This window comes from Halichoerus grypus, chromosome 11, assembly GCF_964656455.1.
Source record: "Halichoerus grypus chromosome 11, mHalGry1.hap1.1, whole genome shotgun sequence".
In the NCBI taxonomy this organism is placed as follows: domain Eukaryota; kingdom Metazoa; phylum Chordata; class Mammalia; order Carnivora; family Phocidae; genus Halichoerus; species Halichoerus grypus.
Genome location: NC_135722.1, coordinates 42,582,442 through 42,607,098, shown reverse-complemented (window position 1 = coordinate 42,607,098; position 24,657 = coordinate 42,582,442). Strand labels below are relative to the sequence as shown.

General features: G+C 43.1%; 1 long non-coding RNA gene across 5 annotated transcripts; it reads left to right on the top strand.

The window, feature by feature from the left end:
- Positions 1–7,507: 7,507 nt before the first annotated feature.
- Positions 7,508–23,320, top strand: LOC118552706 (uncharacterized). 5 transcript variants are annotated; one of them, XR_013442419.1, is made up of 7 exons: positions 7,508–7,612; positions 8,619–8,764; positions 11,385–11,511; positions 19,622–19,743; positions 19,855–20,006; positions 20,151–20,341; positions 22,738–23,320. It is a non-coding gene; the product is annotated as an uncharacterized LOC118552706 (long non-coding RNA). The 5 variants fall into 5 exon arrangements; XR_013442418.1 differs by adding an exon at positions 16,144–16,200 and having other exon boundaries at positions 19,855–20,341; XR_013442420.1 differs by lacking the exon at positions 20,151–20,341.
- Positions 23,321–24,657: the final 1,337 nt, after the last annotated feature.

Genomic DNA, 24,657 nt, shown 5'->3' with positions numbered 1-24,657 from the left:
ATGAGATCATTTATTGGAAGGTAGAAAACTAACCATTGCATTTTATAGTGTTGGGGGTCAAATGGTACACATTCTGCTACACTTATGCTTCCATCAGTAAGGAATAAAGGAGAAGGATCCTGGTTATGTGCCAGGCATTCTTTCCATATGCTGTGTCTCTTAATCTTCACAAAATACTCTGGAGAGTAGGTATTACTATTAGTTCCCTTTTACAGATAAGGAAACTGAGACATAAAATGCTTGAGAAATCTGACCAAACTTACATAGTGTAAGTGGCGGGGGGGGGGGGGGGATCTGAGCCAGTTTTATTTAACTCCAAAGTTTACCTCTTGTCTTTCTCTTCATTCTAACACCCTCTTTATTGTTGCACCCAAAATGCTGTCTGGCAAATAGCAAGTGCTCTATAAATATTTAGCAATTCCCCCTGGGATTTTACTGTGAGGATGGCGTTGGGCACCAAATCCTGAGCCTGAATTGCAGTAATTCAGCTTTGTTGGAGAAAAATATAGGAGCCTAGAAGTTGTGGCTCAGTGAAGAAAATGTCTCAATCTGTGGCTGAAATCTTCTTCTGAGAACGTAGTGTCCCATTATATACATTTGTACAAAATAAAAGGTTAAGACTCAAGTTTGCAAAGACAGAGTGCATGTGGTAGGTTAAGGGCTTTAAGAAGGCAAAGCAGGTTCTAGAACTTATTGAACTATTTCCTTAATTAAGCAAATCCTTTATCTAGCAAAGGACAGGAAGGTCTATGAGTTGCAGGTGATCTCCGTGATTTCCACTACTGGTGGCTCAGGGAGCAAGCGGACCACTTGTTGGCAGGCATGTGGGTTTGTTTGGGGTTCTGGAAGGGGCAGAAACAGTAGTTGGGAGCAAGCCTGCAATATGGTGTGGAATGACAACTCTACCTAAGAACCAATTCAGGACTGATGCCGCATTGAAAGCAAAGCACAGCTTCCTCCAGGGTAGGGCAGTGAAGGTCTCCAGTGAGTTAGTGCCTCTCTCATCACTCCTAAATTCTCTCTCCTTTAGAGAGGCTCCCTCTTGGCTCCAGCTCTCACCACTGTCTAGTCTCCTGGGGAAGCCACTCACCATCTTTGAAAACTGCTCTTGCAGAAACGGAAATATATTTTAAGACAGCCTAACTTCCTAAAGAAACTTTACTAAATAATGAGAACATAAAAAGGAAAAATGATATAAAGTAGAAGCGGCATACAGTTAGACTATCAAAATGATGTTTTACATTCGTTTCTTTTATTCTATCGCAACTGGCTTCTGGTTCCAAAGGGTTGTTTTATTTCACACGTCCTGCAAGTGTCCTGTCCTTCACACACCCCAGACTCTCTCCACCGTACCCAAACCTGTCTCCTGGATGTCCTTGACCCTTGGGGAAAATGACCTCCTCCCCTGCAGTGCTCCCTTTCGTGGAGTCTCTGGTCTGAGGGGCATGGCCTCACTCTCTCCCCAGCTGATGAGCAGGCCTCTGGTGGTCGATACACACACACACACACACACGGAAGAAACTCACTCCCCTGGTGACAATCCTGTTTCCTACCCACAAAGGTAGGCTTTGTCCATTTAGGTTGCTATAGAATAATATCTCAAACACTAAACAATAATCTCTTCATTAGACATGGAGTCACAGAAATACCATTTTCTAAATAGAAGCATCATGAGCATAGCAAAGTTTTTTCCTGACTCAATACTTGGTGGTACTTAATCATACTCTCATTTCCTATAAAGTACCTCCTAATAATAAGGTACTAATATAAAACCCATTGATGGGCCTAGTTATAACATCAGAGTGTCAACATTTAGCTAGGCAGCTGGGGAGGGGGGATTTTCCTTTATTTGTGATTGATACCTTACTCAGAAGATACAAGTTTTCTGGGGTTTTGATCAAGAATTCCTAACTCTCAGGAATGCAATCTCTATAAGCAACTATCAAAGGCAGCTCCAGAGACAGTAGGAGTTCTATATTCGCTCACACTGTGAGTGTGTTTTCTTGTGCTCCATAAGCTCAGAGCAAAGGACCAGTCATTAAGGGTAACAAGAAAGCGCACCTGCTTATGTCTTGCAAAGTCCCCTTAGATGGACATCTGCTGGAACATAAGTAGCCCTGACTTCTGTGAAACAATAGCATCATGTGACCGTGGAAGGTAGTCTGTGATTAAAATATAGCCAGGGCGGGGTGCCTGGGTGGCTCAGTCAGTTAAGCATCTACCTTCGGCTCAGGTCATGATCCCAGGGTCATGGGATTGAGTCCCGCATCAGGCTCCCTGCTCAGCGGGGAGCCTGCTTCTCCCTCTCCCTCTGCCCATCCTCTCCCCTTGTACTCTCTCTCTCTGAAATAAATAACTTTTTAAAAACCTTAAAAAATATATATAGCCGGGGCCCATGTAAAAATGATGACTGACGTAGAAATGAATTCCAAAGAAACTAAAAGAGCAGTAGCTGAATGTCTACACTGGGGGACGTGCAAGCAGGAGCAACATTGTAGAAAGTCAGATCCTTGAGGTGGAGGATGAAGAGCAAACAGTCTCTTAGAATTCAGAGAAGAGGAACAGAGATTAAAAACAAAAATAGAAGAAAAAAAGATCCAATCTAAGAATTATAGATACCTCTTATTAAAAAGCAATTAGAATGGAAACAATACTCAAAGGCACATTGAAGAAAACTTTCCTGAGCTAAAGAACAGATAGGCCTTTATATTTTTTAACTGACTTTTCTTCTACACTGACCTGTTTTCATAAGTATCTCTACCAGATAGGGAATTTTTAAAATGGAACCCACGAGGCCATTACCTCACCTAATTAGACCTTTCTAAGGCCCAACCCAAAACAAATAGACCTTTCTGTTTTTTAAATAACCTTTTTATTTTGAATAATTTTAGCTTTATAGAAAAGTCGCTAACACAGCTTCCTGTGTGCCCTTTGCCCAGCTTCCTCTAATGTCAACACCTTCCGTAAACACGGTACATCTGTCAAAACTAAGAAGTTAGCATTGCTACAACGACCGTTAACTGAACTGCAGACTTTACGCGAATTTCATCAGGTTTTTCACAAATGTCCTTTTACTGTTCTAGGATCCAATCCAGGACACCGCACTGCATTGGCTTTCGTATTTTTATAAAAATGGAACTGCAGTGGGAGACCGTAACACTGAGTTAGCCATGTGAGCTGCCCAAAAGTCACTCCTTGGACCTCACCTTGTCTCATTCCCAACTGCCCTGGCCTCTGACTTTCTAATTCCTCCTGGTTTTTCTCCTTGCCCCTCGGATCTGATACACACTATGACCTTGGAACTTCTAGCAATAATGCGTTTGTTCTCCATATGCACCGCACTGCCCCCAAGGGCCTTGGGTAATGTCCCTTTCAGTTCCCCTGCTCTATTCCCGGCACTGCTCACCCCACGCTGCCTCCTTGGGGCACTATCACCCCAGCCTCCCCTGATATGTGGTCGGAAACGAATCATCGTGAATTGCTCTCTCGCTCTGCTCTGTATTCTGGTTGAAAGACAACGTCAGTCTAGAGGAGTCTGAGGAAAAGTGAAAAATCAAAACCATTTCTGTTTGCACACAACTCAATATGCCTCCTTCCTCCCTTGATAAAGGTGACACCTTTTGAAAATGTTGTTATTTCAGTTTTTCAAAAGAAGAAAAAGCTTTTCATGGCTGGGTTTGTGGGATTCCTCTGTTAGGTATTGTCCTGCGGGTTCACCACAGCCTGGGATCAGCCCCTCAAACTTGCAGGGTGAAGAGCCTCTACTTAATCAGCTTCCCAGGGGGGATCGCACTTCAGAATGCTCACCATGCTAACAAAATCTCTAAGAAGTGGAAATAAAATCAGAACACCAACTCATTAATTTATAGTGAGCAATACACCTGACAAGCGAATCCATCACTGTGTGGGCCTGACCAACCGGCCCCATAGGAGCTTGGTGAGGTGGAAGCAGAACAAAGGAGTTCTAGAATCTGAAAATTGAATGGCCTCAGGCCCTGAAAAGCTGAGGCTCCCATCTCCCCAGTAAGGACAGTCCTGGCTGGTGGCTTAGTGCTTCCCTGACCTGGCTGGGCACTCCCTCCCCTGGGCATGCTTTGCACAGCACTTCTCTCTGTGCTTCTGCATCTGACCAGTCCCTTTGGCTCAGGTACACTTCCAATTCTTGTCTGGGACTGGGGGTCATACTGGCTCTTTAAGCTGATGATGGTTCTGATCAGTTGTGTTGGAATCTGTATTTTAACCCCCAAAGACTCACTCACTTCTAAGTCCCTAGTGTTTGTGTGAGTCTGTGTGTGTCTGTGTCTACGTGTGTGTGTGTGGTACTGTCATGGATGCCGTCTGTGTCCTGGAGTGTGGTTTTCCCTGACCCCCGCAAAGTGAGGAGATTGTCCGGGGAAGCGGACTCTGAGGTGGAGATCTGTGTGCAGGAAGGACACAGGGCATACTCTTGGCAGTAAGACCTGTGGGGGAGAAAAGAAGCAGAGCTGGGCAGAGCCAGAAGGTGAACTACAATGCAATCACAATGAAAAATACCAGCCGATTCTGGGAGAGCTGTGAATCCTAGGTGGCCCTTCCAAGTTGTCTTGAACTGGGGCAAGACGCTGGGCCTTTGGTCACTGGATGGGTGGTGTAACCCCGGTGAGGGACGACACTCCCCTCAGCTGGGGAAAGGAGTGTGTCAGTCCCGGGTGAGCGAGGTCTGAGCAGCACGTCACAGCACTCGTCACAGGGAGAAATACACCTCCTGGTAAAGCGCTTATAACCCGGATTCAGACTCTCTTGAGTTCGAATTCTGCTCCAGCCATCTCTTGCCTGAATGATTTTTTTGACGGGTTCCATAATTTCCTCATCTACAAAATAGATAATGTGATTTACCTCATAAGTTTTTTTGCAAGGATTCATTGAATAATCTGTGTCGGGTGTTTAGGTTAGGAGCAGACGCACAGCAAACACTCATTAAATGTTAGCTGCTAACATTGTGCTAGTTCCTATATTTTTTTGGCCCAAACTTTACATTCATTACTTATATGCTTTTATTGTATAAAATGTTCTCCGTTTCTTCTAAGCCTCTAAGCACTGAAGGGGTTGAGTGTAAGTCCAAGATCTGGTCTGCAGTAAAAAGGACATGGGGCTCAGTTATAACCCGGCTAACTCCCTCTTTTGAGCCTCATCAGATGGAGGGTTGATTATTTACCGCCTGTCTCACAACCGGGCCGTGCTGGCACCTGGGGTGGGGCAGAAACAAGGCAAGGTTGACGGGTACTGTTTGACAAGTGACAGTAACATACTCACAAACCTTGCTTCCAGAGTATGGCTTCTGAGCAAGGCCAAGGGTATGATATTATCTATCATAAGGAGATTTTCCATTTCCCATGTCGAACCCTGCCAGGCGGTTAAAGGACATAGAGAACACGCCGACAGCTTGCTGTGTTCCTGACCCCATTATGCAGCCAGTGGACCAAATGTGCCTCCTCTGAAAATAAACAGTTATTCATCAACTTGTCTCTCACTAGCATGGTGTAATTATCTTCCCAAAGTTATGAATGGGATGATAGGTTCCCAACAAAAAGAGCATGATGGAAAGATGGGTTTCGGCAGTATCAGTTTGTCCCTGGGCCTGACTCTCCCTGGGCTGCTTCTGCCACTGATCACACACGTCTCAAGCCGGCCAGCTTTGTGAAGTGCATCAGAGAGGGAGGGGCCCTTCTTGGGGACAGTCAGAGCTCTCCGGTGCCCCAAGGGGTTTTGTGTCGCACGGAGCTGGGGGGGGGGTGGCTATGGTTTGGGAAGGAGTTATGATAGACCCTGGTTTTCTGACTTAATACTAAATAATAGCACCTCAAATCCCAGTACTATTTCTTTTTTTTTTTTAAGATTTATTTTAGAGGGAGAGAGAAAGGGGGCAGGGGGAGGGTCATAGGGAGAGGGAGGAGGAGACTCTCCACTGAACGCAGAGCCCAACTCAGGGCTTGATCCCACAACCCTGAGATCATGACCTGAGGTAAAATCAAGAGTCAGATGCTTAACCGACTGAGCCACCCAGGTGACCCTCCCAGTATTGTTTCTAACAAATATCATCACCATCCTCCCAGTAGCCAAGCTAGAAAATGTAAATCACCCTGGACAGTTTCCTGATCTGTTATCACCATACCTAACCAATTTCGAATTGCTATAGTCACTGTTGTTATCTTGTGTCTTAATGTTGATCTCCTCCTATCTTCTACTCTTGATGCCTACTTGTAACATACATTCAAATGGGCATGGAATGATTTTTTTAAATTGCAGTGGAGAGGGGGTGAGAATTCCATGGTGATTATATGGCACCAGAATTAACCAGAGATTTAAATTTGTGTAGAGCAATGGCAAACAAAGTAATTATGGAGGAAAATAAAGTGGTAGCTATGAGCAGACACTCTTGGCTGTGAGCAGACGCGACCTCTCTTCAGAAGGAGGGGTTGGCACCAGAAAGTAACAGAGGTGCTTTATTGTTTGGAATCCTGTGTGTTCTAGGGATGTATTAGAGACCTTCAGCGAATTAATGATACCAGCACCTGCTGCAAACTAGTGGCAACTCTGCAGAGAGCAATGGAGAGGCTCCCAGGATCTGCGAAGTGCTTTTCTCTTCCCTTTTCTTTGATCAAACATTGGATTTATGAATATACTCACCCCACCCTGCCCCAGTTAGAGGAGATTTGTTAGCCTTGATTAGAAGGTTTAATATCTATGATATATTTTCTGTGTTAATTAACTTCCTCTCCATGACCTTGTATTTAAACTACTTGCAAAGAACAGGGAAGACACAACTCTATTTCATATGACAAGTATTCCCAAATCTGTAGGTTTCGGAAGTGCCACTCCAGACAAGTTTTCCTTGGGGAGGTTGCCTCAAAGTCTTGGGGAAGGGGGTGCTCACCTGTATGTGCTACCATCCTGTCTCCTGTCCGCTGTCCTCATCTTCACTCTGCCCACCCCCTAATCCATCCTCAGCAGAGTCATCTTTTTAAAGGACACACCTGAGCAAGCCAGTCACTGGGAGGATTTCCCCCACTGCCTACAAATCAAACTCTTAAATACAGTGTTGAAGTCTCTTCCTTTGAGCCGGCTCCCGCAAGCTTGCCGGCCCCCTCTCTGACCATGCCCTTTCTGGCCTTCCTGAAGGTTCAGACACCTCTGGAGTTCAGGCACCGGACCTCCATGGTGCAGACTGTTCACATGACTTCTCCACACCAAACAAACCGTATGCACTTTTGTATTTGTGCTATTACACAGCTCCCTTTATTTGAAATGTTCTTGTCTCTAGTCTCCACCTACTAAAACCCTAGTGCACTTTCAAGGTCAAATCCTATCTTCTCCATGAGAATTTCCCACATGCTTTCAGTCAGTACCACACAGGACACTGCCACTGTCTTTGTTTAGACACTAGTTCATTCTGACCTCTGTTACGTTAGTTTGATCATGTGTTTGCTCATTCCGTAAATATTTACTATTGACCTTCTATGTCTCAGGCTTTGCATCAGGCACAGGAGATAAAATGGAGAGCAAGATCGAAATTAGACACTCTTCCAAACAGCATGGCATGATGAGGACCACTGCTCCTGGACCCTAATAGCAGGTACTGTGGGATGAACCAGGGAGTTCCTGGGCAGTGTGACTCGGGGAAGGATAGGTAGAGGTCAGTCTAGCTATCTCGCCTTGGTTTCACTAAATGGGGTGTGAGACTTGATGGGAAAACTGAATTGCTTGGGACAATAGAGGGAATATTTGGTGCCTTGACGAAAAAGAGGGCAGAAGAAGGAAAATCCTCAGAAAGTAGTTCTTTCTCTAAAGGGAAGAGGCTATACAGAAAAATTAAAATATCCAAGAGCAAGTTGGCTTAAAGTTGCTGTGTGTATAGAATTAAATTAGATCATCCATGGAAAGTATTCAGCGCCGTTCCTAAAACATACTAAGAATCAATAGAATTTAGTTGCCTAAAATTTTAGTTATTGTTTCTCTATCCCTTCCTCTGAACCTCTATGAAATCTTCATTCTCATCAAGATTGTTTGTCAGTCCTCTGGAGCTGGACGTGTTAGAGGAAGGGAGGATTTCAGGAGAATGGGACAAACTAAGTCTGGCCTCAGGATAGGCTTTGGGGAAAAAATCAAAGGCTGCCCAGAGAGAACCAGTCACATTTGGGGCATATACCATTTATTGTAATGGCCCACGAACCGGGCCAAGAGCTTGATATACATTATTTCACCTCATCCTCAAAACACCCTGTGATGTAGGTACTATTATCATGCCCATTTTAAAGATGAGGAAACCGAGGCACCAAGAACACAAATGATTTGCTCCAAGTCATACAGGTAATAAGTGGGTGGAGCTGGTTCAAACCCCAAATCTCCAAAGCTCACCCACTCTACTACTTCGCCTCACGGTTCCTCCACTAACCACAAGCCCCTTGAGGGCAGGAAAAGACAGTGTCGAGAGGAGGCATGGCCTCGGACATTATCCTCATTCTATAAATACGAGAATTAAGACTCTGAAAGTCAATTAACGTAACCCGTATGTTTTGAAATTAGTTTAGCACTACAACTTTTATCTTCTGACTCCTACTCAAGTGCTCTTTCCATTATAGGAGGCTGACTTTTCTGTGAGAACAATTCGCGTGTCATGCCTGATTGCTGTTTCCACTCCTAAGTTGATAGGATCACCAAGTCCCAGCCAGGATTAGAGTCTTCTTCGATTTATGGCTTATTCTTTTCCGGTCTGGGTTATTCAAAGGTCAGTTGGACTAATGGATGAAGACTGCTTTGCAGTCCATGTTCAATTTAAAATGCGTGATGCCTGTCAGACTTACTATTTTTTGAAAGAGAGCTCTCATTGGAGCAGAGATGCTATTTTAGAGATGATTCTGTGATTGGTTTTAGAGAGTAGATCAGATATGATTCAGAAAGATAGTGTTGAAATTCATGACATGTGAAAAAATGGGACCTAAATTCTCAAATGCACTCCTGATAAGAACAAAAAGATTCTCTGAAATAGTTCACAGTCTTTTGAGGCTATTAAGAAAGTGCCCAGCCAGGACTGAAAAGTGCATTAATGGTTATTTCTTTATGGCAATTGAATTATAGCATCAATCTCCACCTAGCTTGAATCACACTGAAAGAGGTTATTTTAAAAATTAGATACAAGTGTTCTGGTTTAAAAGGTGGCTGGCTAGTAACCCTTGACCCAACCTCTTCCGACCTCCCAATAAAAGTCTATGAAGAAAGAGAAAATGTCAAAAATGCATTTAAAAACCTGCAGACTAGCGCTGACAAACTGCTAGAATCTGGTACTAATTAACACCAACTTGAACGCCAATGGGATCAGCTTGAGAATGTAGCTTCTGTCCTACCCTTGCTCTGATACTAAAAACAAAGTAAGCCAGCTAGGCCGAAAACAGTAAGAATAATAATAGTATTTACACTGTTGAAAGGTGAAAAGGCATGTTAAAATTTTTAAAAGTTTATTTTAGCTAAAGCCAGTTTGAATCAGGAAGTGCCAAACTGGAACTGGTCTGGAGCACTCCATGGTCAGGAGCTCTGGGCAGGACTTCTCAGAGAAGAGGCAGAAGCAAAACAGGGAAATTATTTGATTGGCTGTAGCTTAAGCAGTTGCATTATTTGGGAAAGTCTAGTTGGCTGTTTGTGATCGGTTGTTCTTCTTACCCTTGAGGCATTTACAGGAATTGGCTCTGGCTTAGGTTTAGGATTGCTTACCAGGCTACTTATGGCCTTAGAGCCACCTCAGTCCAATGGCCTCCTTGTTTGATTCCTTCAACAACACTTACTGAGTGCTGCCTATGTGTGAAGTAGTGCTCTAAGCATTTTGCATGAATTACATCGTCTAACCCTCTCAACCACCCTATCAAGTAAGGACTATTATTTTTCCCATTTTACAGATGAGGAAACTAAGGCACAACGAGGCTAAGTGTCTTGTTCGGGGACACAAAGCTACTAAGTAATTGAGCCAAGCTTAAAATCTACGTTTTATCTAGTCCCTCTTTCATTTTGTGTCTAGTTCAGAAAGACAAGGTCTTTATATCAGCAGTCCAGGCAGCCATAACTCCACAATGTCCAGTGATAACAAAGTGTATTGTCGTGAAACGTAAGTGCCAAATTGCAAAGCATCAAACCCGATAAAGAAAAAAAAATGATTACAAACATAAGAAGAAACTGATAGTTTTACAATTATCTGGGTGATTTCTGTAGACAAATTAGGAGCAAAAAATAAAACTCCACAAAACTGGGTTTATAGAGAATTTGAACAATACATACATATTATATAATATTATAAACCAAATTATCCCTTTTATTAAAATGCTTGAGAAATATTTACAAAAACAGACCTTACAATCAAAGAAAGACAATTATCATATGATCTCACTGATATGTGGAATTTAAGAAACAAAACAGAGGATCATAGGGGAAGAGAGGAAAAAAATGAAACAAGACGAAACCGGAGAGGGAGAGAAGCCATAAGAGACTCTTAATCATAGAAAACAAACTGAAGGTTGCTGGGGGGGTTGGGGGTAGGGGGATGGGGCAACTGGGTGATGGACATTGGGAAGGGTATGTGTTGTAATAAGCACTGAGTATTATATAAGACTGATGAATCACAGACCTGTAGCCCTGAAACAAAGAATACATTATATGTTAATTAATTTAAATTAACAAGGGGGAAAAAAACCAGACCTTATACTAGACCACAAAGGACAGTTCAATAAATCTCAGAAAAGTAGAGTACGTTCTCTGTCTAAAATAAAGTAAATCTAGAAATCAAGAAAGTTCAAGGGTAAGGCCCTCAATCTTATGGAAATGAAAAATGCTCTTCTAAAAAACTATCATTAAGAGAGGAAATCAGTGGCACAATTGAAGATTATTTAGAAAATTGCAGTAAGAATATAGTACATCAAAACTCATGGGATATTGTCAAAGCTATCCTCATAGGAAAATTCATAGCATAAAGTGATTTCATTATTTAACAACAAAATAAAGCAAATAAACTTTCTTCTTGAACTCAATAACTTTATAAAATAAACAGCAAGGTAAATACAAGGCAGAACAAACACTGTGCAATTGATAGATGTAGAGACTGTAGAATGGTTTTCTTCGTGTTCCAGTCCGAGGCTCATTTTTTGTCATCTTCTTCCATAGAAGCTGCAAAGTAAAATAACTAACTTCCTGGGGTCCCCTGTAGTTAGAAGTGGTCATGTGAAAAAAGTCTTATCCCTGAGATATCAGTGGAGGATGATTGACGGGGCTTCTGGGACCCACTCTTGCTTTAATGGTCAAAGGGGTACAGACAGAGATGATTTAGTGTTTTCCCCCTTCCCCAACCACATTTTCTATCTTGACAGTGCTTTTGATATCTGAGGTCATAATAACCATCTTGTGACCAGAAAGCCACCAACATGAGGAGAAAAGCCAAAGGGTTGGGGATGGTGAATCTGAAGAACAGAATGAGACTAGATCCCAGAGACCCTGGTGAGTAGCTGAACAACGCCAGCAACCACCCACTCTGAACTCATGATTATGTTAGAAAAATAAATGTTTATTTGAAGCCACTATTAGTTTCATTTTGTGATGCAAGCAGCCAAATACACTTCTAACTTATATGGTATACAAATCAAAGAGCTGATTCTGAAAATAAAAATAAAACTTCTGGCAAATCTAAGTTTTAAAAAGAGTGACAAGAAAATAAATAAGATTAAGATTTATACCAGTGTATCATAGAGAGAGAATTTTACAATTTTAAGAGGACATCAGGCCAATGACGTCAGCAGTCTCAAAATGGATCTTTTGCTATAGAAAAGAGAAATGAAAAAGAATCATTGTATATTTGGGGTTTTTTATTCCCTTCTAATTATTTGTCAGGAGTTGGCCAGGAAAATGAAACACTCTGGGTATTTTGAGGAGAATGTGATTTAGGACAGGAAACCATATGCTTAAAAAACTATTGGAAAAACAAAAACACACAAAACCACTGGAAGAGGCAGAGAACCGAAGGCTAGGGGAGATGGCCGATAGCACTCAGGTTCTTGTTGGCTTTTAGAGAATCAATAAGTTGCTACTGTCTCCCCATTCTGCAACTGCAGGAAACCAACCCCTGCCAATGGTCACAGTTGCCTTCCCCACCAAGTGGGTATCTCTGGCAGGAAGGGCCCTGAGGCCACTGCGCTGCAGGAGGAGAAATAACAGCATACGTTTCCTTCTGCCTTTTAAATCTCATAGTGAGTGCCTCTCATTAATAGACTGTGAGTCAGAACCCTGCCTGCAAAGAATTTGGGGAAATGCAATTCTCAGTTTTCTACCCCCTATAATGCAGAAAGCATAGAAAGGGGAGGAGGAGAATGGTACTGAGTATCAGCAGCCATCCTGGCACATTTATTTATTTTATTATTAAATATTTTATTTAGGAAAACATGAAAAGCTCATATTCATTCTCTCTCTCTCTCTCTCTGTAGTGATTATATATTTTATATACTTATAGAACAGTTATATAATATATAGAATAATTATATATAATATATAAATACATATGTATATATGCCCATGAAATTCCCATGCTATGTAACTGTGCACACCCCCCAAAATATATTGTATTAAAATTCTAGAAACAATTATGTTCAAACAGGTTTATGTACAGATAATTTAATGAAGAGATTGTTTATGGAAGTGTGATTGAACATTTAGGGAAGTTCACATAAATAGAGGTATTCCAGACTAGCAACAATGGGAAGCCATTACCATCCCCGTCTGAAAGGGACAAAGGGAGTGTGGAAGTTTTTAAGGACATCCACAGATTTTTTGCTACTTCTCTCTTGAAGAAATAGGATTTAATTCCCTTCCACTTGAGTGTGGGCTGTACTTAGTGACCCCCTTCAAATGAACAGAATGTGGCAGAAGTGAGGGTGTATGACTTACAGACTAAAAGGCATGTGGCTTCCTCCTTGTTCTCTCTCTGGATCGCTTGTCCTGGGGGACACCAGCTGCCATTTTGTAAGACATTCAGGCAACCCTTTGGAGAGGCCCACAGGGTCAGGACCCGAGGCCTCCTGCCAACAACCACATGTGAGAACTTGGAATCAGATCCTCCAGCCCCAGTTAAGCCTTTGGATGAGTGCAGCCCAGCCAGCATCTTGGCTGTAACCTCAAGTGAGACTCTGAGCTAGAACTACCCAGCAGAGCTACTCCTAGACTTCTGACCATCACACACTATGAGACATAATAGTGTTTGTTGTGAAATTTGGGGGCAATTTGTTATACTGCAATAGAGAACTATGCATGGAGAAAAATAACGTCCTTAGAGAAGATTTGAATGGTGGCAGAGGGCTCCTGAGCAGAAACTGTAGCCATAGAGGATATGGCCGTTGTCACAGCCACTGGGCCCAGGCTCAGGGGAGAGGCAGAAGAAAGCCCTCTGTCCTCTCTCCTCCTGCCCTTCAAACTTCTGCCAGTGCAGATGTTGACCAAGCCCAACAGAAGCTAGAGGGCAGGTGAGCCCCAGTTTGTAAAGATTAGCCACAGGGCACAGAGCAGGGCTGAGCTGGTCAGAGGATGAGTCTTATGGTGTCAACAAAGAATGATCAAGACCTATTTAGACCAAGCTTACTCATGAACAGTATTTCGATCAGGTCGGAGAAGGACAACCACTAGGGAATACAGGACATAAGGGATATATCATATGGGTTGGACCTTATGCAATCGTGGGAGCTGGTTACACAAATTCTTTATGGCTGCTGTGTTTGTGTCTCAGGCTGGAGCCTGAGCAAAGCAGGCAGTGAGGAAGGAAAGATGGATGTTAAGTGGGGGCAGCAAGAACTAAAGCCTACAAAGATGGACTGGAATCGACATCAGTCTCTCACTGCCCCCAAGTCTCCAATTTTAGTGATCGAGCGATCTGCGGGAGAAATTGGTCCCCTGCCGGTGGAGCCGAAATGTATCCAGGTCAGGGGTCAGTGAAACTGAAGGTGCTGGCCTACCAGCAGCTGGAGTTGCTGTGCACCAGGCTGCTGTCCCATCCCAATCAGGTGAGCCAGTGGAGCAGTGACAAACTCTGGTGGCATCGATGCCTCGTGCCCTGCACTGACCTGTGAGCATAATGAGAATAGGGCTCGGGCTTCACTTCTGCCTTCCCAGTCTCATACCATTGTCTCTTGTGGCCCGGCTAACCCAGAACTATGCAGAGAAGGGAATTCTGGAAACAGCACCAGCTACACTAAGTCGATACAACACAAATCTGCCACAAAGTTGCAAAAGGGCGAAAATATAATAACAGCAAAATGAAGTACTAGGAGAACTGTCTACCCCAGCTAAATCCGGTGTACTCCGGGGAAGCAAGGATAGTTTCATGTTAGAAAAATCTAATAATACATTAACAGCAGTTCAGCAATCTCAATGAGAAAAACCACATAATAATCTCAATAGGTGACAAAAAGATGCTCAGATAAAATTCAACATCCATGCCTGATTTTTAAAAATGCCCATAGAAATCTAGGAAAAAGAAGAAACTCCCTTTAACATACATCGGATATTGACAGCCTGTCCCATTCCTAATGTTGACCAGAAACATTTCCATTAAAACCAGGAAGAGGCAGAGATGCTGCACGTCTGCATTGTTATATAGCACTGTTCTAGAAATTCTATCTGATGCAATGAGACATCAGGCAGAAATAAAAGGTAAAATTATTGGAAAGGAAGAGTCAAAATTACTGTTATTTGCAGACAATATGATGATACATCTTTAAAAAGAACTGCAAGAGGATCAGCAGGAAGCTCTTAACATTAATTCAGAACAAGTCAAATGGTGGCATACAAGAAAAATGTACAAAATCCAGTAGCTTTCTTCTGTGCCAGCAATACCACTCAGATAATATAATGAACAGAATTCAATCATAATAGAAACTAGAACACATTAAATACCCCATGACGTTGGCATTTTTGAAAAATACAGATCATTGATTTTGTTGAATGTCTCTTAATTTGGGCTTGTCTGATGTCTCCCCATAATTAGATTCAGGTTATGCATTTTTGGCAGGAAGACCTCAGAAGTGATGTTGCGTCCTTCTCTGTGCATCCTGTTATGAGGAACATGATGTCAGCTTGTCCCATTATCGATGATACTAACTTTGATCTCGGTTAACATGGTATCTGCAAGGTTTCACTTCTGTGAAGTTCTTATTTTTCCCTTTGTAGTTATTAAGCACCTTGTGGGAATTGATTTTGAGACCACATAAATATCCTTTTTCTCATTAAACTTTCACTCATTGTCAACTATTTTCTATGACAATGCTGGCAAGGATGTGGTGAGATATATATGTATACACAGTGCCGGTACGAGGATAAATAGGTCACATTCTCTGAAGAGCACTTGAGTATGCTTAGGAGGATTAAAAGATGTCATAGTCTTCGGCACGCCTGGGTGGCTCAGTCAGTTAAGCATCTGCCTTCGGCTCAGGTCATGATCCCGGGGTCCTGGGATCCAATTCTGCATTGGGCTCCTTGCTCAGCGGGGAGCCTGCTTCTCCCTCTCCCTCTCCCTCTGCCTCTCCCCCTGCTCATGCTCTCTCTCTCTCTCTGATTAAAAAATAAAATAAAATGTCATAGTCTTTGAGCTCATAATCCAACTTCTAGGGAATCTATTCTGGGAAGGATGAGTATCTGAAATGTGGCCGAAGAAGGACTGTTTTCATTTCAGAAATATTTGTAATATGGACAATTTGCTAACATGATAAATGGTCAACAATAGGCAAGTGGATAAAGAAGTTATGATAGTTCTATATAAAGAAATAATATACAATCAATTGCAGTATTCTTAAAGATTAATGGAAAAAAATAGTCACTGAGCACTGTTGTTTGAAGATAGGGGTTTTGATCTGCACACACACCATGTGCTTATAGGGTAGTAGTTTTTCGTAAATATCTTTTTTAAAATTTTAATAGTATCTGTTTCCAAATGCAGGTAATTTTCAGTTTCTTTTCTATTTTGCTGTATTTCCTCAGTGTACTAAATACAACATCTTTGCATTCTTTTTATAATTGAAAAAAATCTTAATAAAAAGCTGTAGGTACAAATTAACTTTCCTGCACATTTTCCTTGTACACATTTGCCATCAGTATGTTACCTCCCCTGGAGTCAACAACAAAGAGTCAATGGAGCAGCTGACAAAGCAGGTAAAATCAGTTTGCTGTGTTTGGTTGCTGTGAAACTATGACGTGTAATCCTGTATGTGCATATCCATCTGGTCAGACCATTTTCTTTATTAATCTCACACATTTAATCAGCAATTCACCCAATAGTTTGGCGATATTTTATAACGGACAATGTACTTTTATATGCATTATCTCATTTATTAGATGCTAAGCTTATTTAGGTCATTTTAATCCAACTGTGAAGAAAACCTTAAAAATTTCATTGAAAACTCAAGTCACTTAGCCTCTTTAGAACTCTCTTCCCTTGCTCTAAGCACCCTGCGGTAGGAAGGGTGTGGGCCTGAGACACCACAGACCAGGTCTGAGTTGTCTTTCTGCTCCTTATCAACAGTGTGACCCTTGTCCAGTCACTTCGTCTCTCTGTGCTTCATTTTTCTGGTCTTCAAAACAAAGGGCTCCTAAGGTTCCATTTTAGGTGTGTTAGTCTGTGATTCTGATAGGATGTGTCAGTTCCCTCCATGTCCAATTTGCTTGGTTCCTGTGGGTCACTGCAATGTCAACAAACATCAGTGTGTCTGCAAACATCACCCCACAGATGCACCTTAACGACTTCACCCTGGAAGGGGACTGTGCTCTATTCTGCCCTGACAATCCTAAGCACCAGGCAAAACTGCATTTTCACTTCATTTCTCCAGAAACTTGGGACCTCTCCCTAGCACGGCCCAGTTCTTCAGCCCCTTGGAAGACTGGGAGCCACACTGCAGCAAACGGAAATTATAAATAATTGTACAGCTATTAGGCATTAAGCAGGAGGGCAAAGCACAGTCTTCCAAGCTCAGTAAACAATGTCTCAAATAAACATTTCCCAGTGAGTTGGGAGAAATAGTTGGTGAGGGGAGTTCATGCCCCCAATTCCTCTCAAGGAGACCATGCCTTGAGCAACTGTTTACAAGAATATGCTTTTCAATTGACCCTCACACTAAACCCCGTTCCACCCAAGAAGACCTATCACACTTTTAATAAAATGAGCTCCTTATAGAACACAGTTTGATTAATTCTCGAGTTGCCTTATCTGAGGTCTGCTTTGGAAAAGGCTTGCTAACCTTGCCAAGTTTTTTAAAGCCTCCAGTAGTCTTTGTCAGAACAGGATTTGGGAATAGAATATATTTATTTAGGACCAAGCGCAGTGTGGTTGAAGCCAATTATATCAATTAGCCCACAACCATCTTGTGAGCCATCTTATCTTCATTTTGCCAACTGAGAAAAATGTCTCAGATTAAGTGAGTTCCCCTAGGTCACACAACCAGGCAGATCTGCCCGACAGAATCTATGATCTTTCTGCTGCACTGTGGCTATCCACATCTGAGGAATTCTGGGTAAGTTTCAATCTGCCTTCATTCTGTTGCTATAGGGCCATTTATTCATTCAACAAACATTTATCAAGTGTCCCCTATATATCAATATCTTCGTCCATTCTGGCTGCTGTAACAAAATACCACACACTTAATGGCTTATATACAACAGAAATTTATTTCTCACAGTTCTGGAGGCTAGAAGTTCGAGATCAGGGTGTGGGCACAGTCGGGTTCTGGGGAGGCCACTCTTCTAGGCTGCAGACTGCCAAGTTCTCAAGGTATCCTCACCTGGCAAAGAACCAAGCAGAGGAAGCCTGTTCCCTTGTGATCTTATAAGGGCATTGATCCCATTGTGGGGGCTCTACCCTCATGACCTCATCTAATGCTCCCAAAGGCCTCTCCTCCTAATAACATCATAGCAGTGGGGGGTGAGGGAGGTAGAGTTTCGACATGCGAATTTGGGGGGCACAGACCTTCAGTCCACAACAGTCGGGAACCATACTAGGCCCTGGGAATTCATTTTTGAACAAAATAGAAAAAGTTGCCCCCTCTGTTGGAGTTTACCTGCCATGAGGAAGACACATGGTGAACAGAATGAACAAGTAAAGTGCCTAGTGTGTGAGGGGTAATGTGTGTTATGGACAGTGGTGGCGTCAGTGGACAAAGAAGATGGGTTGGGACATGGTTGATTCTGAGATGTCTGTTAAACATCCAAGGGGAGGATGAGCTGGAAGACATTTGGAAATACGGTCTGGAGTTCAAGGGAGAGGTGAATGAAGACACTTCCCTATGAAAAAGAGTCAGAGGAGAAATCCTAGGATTTTTTTCTATTTGTAGTTTAATAACTCCCAGTCAGCCAAGTCTGAGCAAGTGCAAAGGCCTGGAGGTAAGAAAAACACTGGGCGTTGGAAGAAATAAAAGGTACTTGGTGCCGCTGGAGAGTGGGATGTTAGGAAAATGGGAAAGAAAGAGGGGAGAGGTGACCAGAGAAAGGATTCAGAGGATCATGAAGCGCTTGGCTTCGCTGTGAGGAGAAGAGGACCATGAAACGGAGAAAGGAGGGAAGGTGAGGACTCTGGCTGCAGTGAAGGGTGAGACTGGAGGCAGGGGTTCCCCAGAACCTGCTGCAGGAGCCCGGGTGAGAGAGATCGGCAGCCTTAGGCAAGGTGGAGGCACAGGATGGAGACAAGTGAGGGGTCCACTCAGGCTTGGTCACAGAATGACAGGGCTTGGTGATGGATCGGAAATGAAGACTGCACAAGAGTGAGAAGGGGGTGCGTGACAGTGCACTCACCAATGTGGAGGTTCAGGAAGGGAAGCCAATTTGGAAAGACCAAAGGTAAGTTTAGTGTTATATATATATCGTGTTAGAGGTGACTGGAAAATCCAGGTAAACAGTTGAGTGTGTAGATTGGGAACTCATGGGCAAAATCTGAAGTACACATATTCAGCGGGGGTGGGGGGACACACACACCCCAGAATGGATGGGGGGTCACCCAGGGCTAGTAAAGAGCAAGTTGAGGGAAGAGGACAGAACCCCATCAAACCCTACATTCTCCATAGGCACTCTCTCAATGTATCCTCTTAACAACCCAATGAGTTCAGTTTTATCTTTTGTCAAGTCTGCTTACATGTGAATTACACATCTATTACATGAGGGACACCTCCTGCATGAAAGCATGTAGAGAAAGTTTGAATACCATCATACAGTCTTTCTTCAATGCTAGAATTATGTAATATCCTACACAGGTGAAAATGAGAAACTCCACCCCCCCTTTTTTTTTTTTACAATTTTTGAGGCAAGGATATTGGGGCTGATACTACAGTTTAGATTGAGAGGAAATTTATCGATATGGTAAAAGTCAAGTTAGAGAACCCCAGAAATCAGATAGGACATGGAGGTTTTGATACGTGAAAATGGGCTTTTGGTCAATTAAGGTGAAAAGAGTAAGAAAATTTCCTCATGTTCCTTCAGGAACAGTAGTAATCAGTCAGGAGACATGGTGGTTAGACAAAGAATCATCCCACAAGGGGAAGTATCAAAATGCATCGTATTTTGTTATTATTTTTAAGTTCCCTTCTTATAGGAGTTCATGGCAGGAGAGGGAAAATATTTCTATAGAATCTCAAGAAAGCCTTTCCATGTGGGCTGATCCCAAATACATAAGACAGAATAGAGGCTTTTGAAAGGAACCTTTAAAAATAATGGGTAAGTGTGGTTTTTTTTCTCTCTCTCTCAAAAAATTGTTACACGGTGTGATTTTAAAACATCTTAAATCCCCAAACAGAAACCAACTAAAATGCAATAATTTCATTGTAGGATGCCCTGAAAATAATATTTAACCCAGTGACTGCTCATCAGAGTGAGAACAATGATATGCTGGAATGGCACCTGGAGCGCGTTCCGTGGTCCGCACAGCTGGCTACCACAGAGCGTCTCGGGAGCAAGCTCCGGGCTTTCAATGCCTTTGTGTAAGTGTTCACGTTCAGCTTAGCCATGAGATATGGCTCCTACATTTTTACACAGTGGAAAAGAAAGCCATTTTCCAAGTTTGTTTCCACAGCAACAACATTCCATATTGTCTTCGTCTTCTTCTGTATCTAAACATGATTAAGCTTCAACCACAAGGAGTGGAATAAAATCCTTGCAAAATAACCAGTTGAGACCAACTGTGAGGGTGAAATCTCCAGTGGTCATATTCATTCAACAAGCAGTGATTACCAGCCTACCCTAGGAACTGTGCAAGGCCCTGGAGATGTGGGGTTGGAGAAGACCCAAGGCCTGCCCTCTGGATCGTCCGAGACTGGTGAGCTAGATGGCCAGGCAAAAGGGTGGACACAATGCACACATAGTATCACGTGTCCTGTAACAGAGGCACAGTTGGAGTATTAGGACAGAACCACCAACAGCCCAAGGAATTCACGGGTATTTTACCTAGATACTGAATAACTGATGAACTTTCCCCGGAAGAGTGAGAGAGGAGACAGAGAGAGAGAACAGTTAAGGCAAAGGGAAATGTATGTGAAAAGCACGCAGATAGTAGGAGAGCGATGTCACAGAGAAAGGCAGTTTGGGTTGGCAGGAAGAGAAGCAGAGTGGAGAAAATGGGGAGCAGGATATGAGACTGGGAAAGTAGCAGGGGTTGTCTGGGAAGGACCCTATGTGCCTTACTAAAGTGTGATGTAGATGATGAGGACCCACGGAACCCACTAAAGCAGAGGTGTGACCATATGTCTGCTAGGAGAATAGTCACGTGAGCTGCAGAATAATCAATGGGGATATTTGGAAGAGCTGTGGGGAGGGGGGTGGAGGTAGAGAGATGCAGCTAAGATCTCCTAGTTTGTATGAAGATTTGGGAATTTACCAAGATGTAAAAATATCTGTGTAGACTTTGGCTCCTGATAGATCACTCAGTAAAGGTTAGTCCGCTTTCTTTGACCTCTTCTCCCTTCCCCTCCCAATCCTGTTTAACCCCAGAGTGGGCAGATGAGCTGGAGTTAACCCTTTGTGGCTTCCCACTTTTGGTACTTACTTGGTGGGGAGGGTAAGTACAGAACGCAAGAGCCGATGTGAGCCTCTGAAAAATGGGAAGTGACCAGGTTGTGGTCACAGATCAGGAGGACAGATACTGGGAGAGGAGTAAGGAATCAATCAAAGGGTTAACACTATCATCATCTCAGCCAGAGACATTAATTCTCTCATTTCATTCTGACAGCAAACCTCCCACACAGCTAGAGGTGGCACAGTGTGGTAATTACACACCCAACCTCTAGAGTCGGAGGCCCTAGCTCCAAATTCCAGTCCTGCCACTCCCCACTGGTAGAATCTTGGGCTAGTGATCTTTCTTGTCATGCCTAAATTTCTTCTCTGCAAAACCCCAGGGAAGGATTAACTCCAGCTCATCTGCCCTCTCTGGGGTTATAATTGTCGTAAGGTTGCGTGTGCATGTGCACCCCCCGCACACGTGCATAGCAGGATTTTACAGCACAAAAGGCAATACCTGACTTTTGAAAATCTGTCCTTTTTGATTTTGACAGTGAGCTCTGCCAGGTGGTCAATTTGAATGACCATTAATCAGTGCGATGGGGTGTCAAAGGAGTCAAGAATCACTAGGAAAGAATTGTCCCTGAAAGGTTTTGCAATTTTCTAAATTTATTTTTATCTAAAGAGACTCCTGAGACTCCACAGTGGCATATGTGTCCTATTTACTCCATCAGAACCAGGGTGGTCTAGCACAGATGCACCAATGAGGGAAGAGCTCAGTAGGGCTGAGGGGTCGGGGCTGATTACAGCAAATGGTTGGCACAAAGACATCATCTCATCCAAGGGGGGTGCAAGAAGTAGGGGTACCCGAGCAAGGTGGAGGCCTGGAAAATTGCCAGGTCTCTGGCGATTGGCACCACCAGTGGGGGGCGAGCAATTCTGTCTGGGGCAGGTTGGCCGGGTGCTAAAAAGGTGCAAGGCTTGGCAGTGAGATGGGTCTGTATCCTCAACAAGGGACCGCTTTCTATAAAAAGAAAAATACTCAGATTTAAAGGGACATAACTAGCCACCCTCGGATATGTGAACATTGCTATTAAACTGTAAAGCTGTCATAAAGGGACGCATGAAGATTAATAGATAATATTCTTTAGCACTTTAATTTTGTAGAATTCAAAATATAGGAAAATGAATTTCCTGGCTTCTTGCCAAAGCAGATATAAATAAGTAGCTATCGAGGTTCTAATTTCCTGAGAATTTTAATAAAGAGAAATATTTATGGTTTGAAATTACCTCCAAAATTATGCAGCAAAGAATAGATAGTTTATGACTTCGGAGAACAAAAAGAAACTTGCAAATACTTGATGTTGGCAGATCAATTAAGTGGTAATACATTCTACATTATAATTTTAATCACCATGAAATTAAAATATGGTAATGAGTGTTAACATGAGTTTATCCTTTCAAACTATGATTTAATTTATGGAACTTTTCTTGACTACTTCCTTATTTCCATGGTTATTTTTCTTATTCTGTGTGCTACTTTAGATTTTACACTTTCCAATGCATATTATTCAGGACAGCCACCAATTAAATGAGTTCTTTATCCCTTATCAATTAAGGATCTTGTAGGCTATTCTTGCTCATTTTAATCTAGTTCTTTCCGCCTCCCTGCATAAAATATATGGAAAATGAAAGTAACTCTTTTTTTTTTTTCTTTAGGTCTCTCTCTGGTTTTCAAATTGTTTCTTTTTTCCCGTGATACAAAGACAACCCACGCGTCAGCTTGTCCTCTTCAAGGGCAGCCTTCCTCTAACAGATTTGGGGCAAAGGGAAGAGTTTGTTCTTGGCATCCGTGTGGCAGCTCTGGGGGCCTGGTGCACACGTCCTGCCTCTCCTGTCTCTGCTCTAGCTCTGGGTGCCCTCCCTCTCTCTTGGGGTGCCGCCAGCCCACACTCGCCCCAATGGATGGGTCACACTGCAAAGACAGTGTTTCCCTTTAGTGTTCAAATCTCTAGCTCCCAACCCCTCATTTTCAAAGCTCCCTGCTGGGATGTCCAAAAGTTATCTCAATAAAGGAGAAGAAAATGTTGAATAGTACACCAAAAGTGACTCAGATGGTCTACAGGAAAAGAACAACTAAAAATGGTAAACCCTTCGCAGAGGATCCCACTGTGTCTCCCGAAGGTACCAGCTTACAACTTTTGTCTTGAGATCAGCACTCCTCTCTGTCCTTCCATCTGGACCCCTCTTCTTTAGCTCCCTACGTGTAAAAGCTCATCCCTCCCCTACACGGTGGGGAATCCCCACCCCTCCACCCATAGTTGTTGGTCTAACTCTAGAATCTGTTTGTTCCTCCCAGTAGGCAATCCCAGGGTCACTATAATCCCATTTCCCAAATGCTTTTTTTTTTTTTAAATATGGTTTGTTCACCCAAAACCTCATGCAGGGATGGGATTGGTTTGGGGGTGGGGTGCCGAAGTAAGGCAGTCTTAGGTAAGGTGCTTGTGCTAAAACCAACGCAATTTCCTGTCCCCTCGTTAAACACCTCTCAGACTGGTTACACTTTCCCGTGCCTGTGATAAGCCGTGCTCAGAACAAGCAAGCATAGCTTGGTTGCCCACTCAGAGGAAACACCAATTCTTGCAAGGTGAGGCTGTGAATCACCTACACAGTTATCCAGACTAAGGGTGTGCTCATCAAAACTCACTTCAAAGTCCTAACCTTGCTGTATTCACCAATCTAAAGCTATCATGCCATAAACTCTACCCAATCCTACCTTCTTCCTTGTCTCGCAAGATTTGCCTTTGCCTTCCCTGTCCAGGCCCTTGTTCCGGGCTTCCGTGGCTCCCCATCAGCATCCCGGTTTACCTGTCCAGCCTCGTCTCCCTCACTCCCAACACTGCCCGTTCAGAACCCTGAAGAAGTTGGCACCAACCCCAGTGCACACCTACAGACCAAGATGTTTCACGTTTCCATGCCTTTGGTCACTGTCTTTGCTATTTTAAGTCCTCTCCTCCTCTTCCCCTTGTTGCCTTGGATAAATTCTCTTCAGCTTTGATGGGTCTGAGGCCTCTTTGGGGTGCCCAACATTCTCTTTTGTCAGAGCCCCTGTGCCCTCCCAACATCGCCGTGGAACGGTCCATCTATACATCCTGCCCTCTCAGCAGAACCCCATGAGAACAGAAACTGTCTTACTGAGCTCAGGGTGCCCCAGGCCCCCCAGTTCTAGTTCCTCTGGAATGCATGGCTGGGAGGTGTTGAACGGAACTGGCCTGCGCTGGTTTTGCCATCATAGCCATGGGGAATATTTTTCTTGGTGTATTGTTTGTCTTTCATTTAGGTTGTGTGAGTTTTTGACATAGAGCAATTTTTAATTTTTATGGAGTTAAATCTATTGATCTCTGTGTGATTTCTTCTATTGATTTTGAGCTTAAAAAGTGACGAACTGATTTTTAAGCGACTCCTCCTGACTTGGCTGAGAAATTCTGCAACCTCATCCTCCTCACGGGGAATAGGAAAACAGTATGAAGCAGAGGAGAAAAGGAGATGTCTTCCCCATCTATTCTCAGAAATCCAGGGCTCTTTTCTTTTTCTTCTCAGTGAGGGATGCTGCATGGGTTAAAGGCACGAGCTATATTT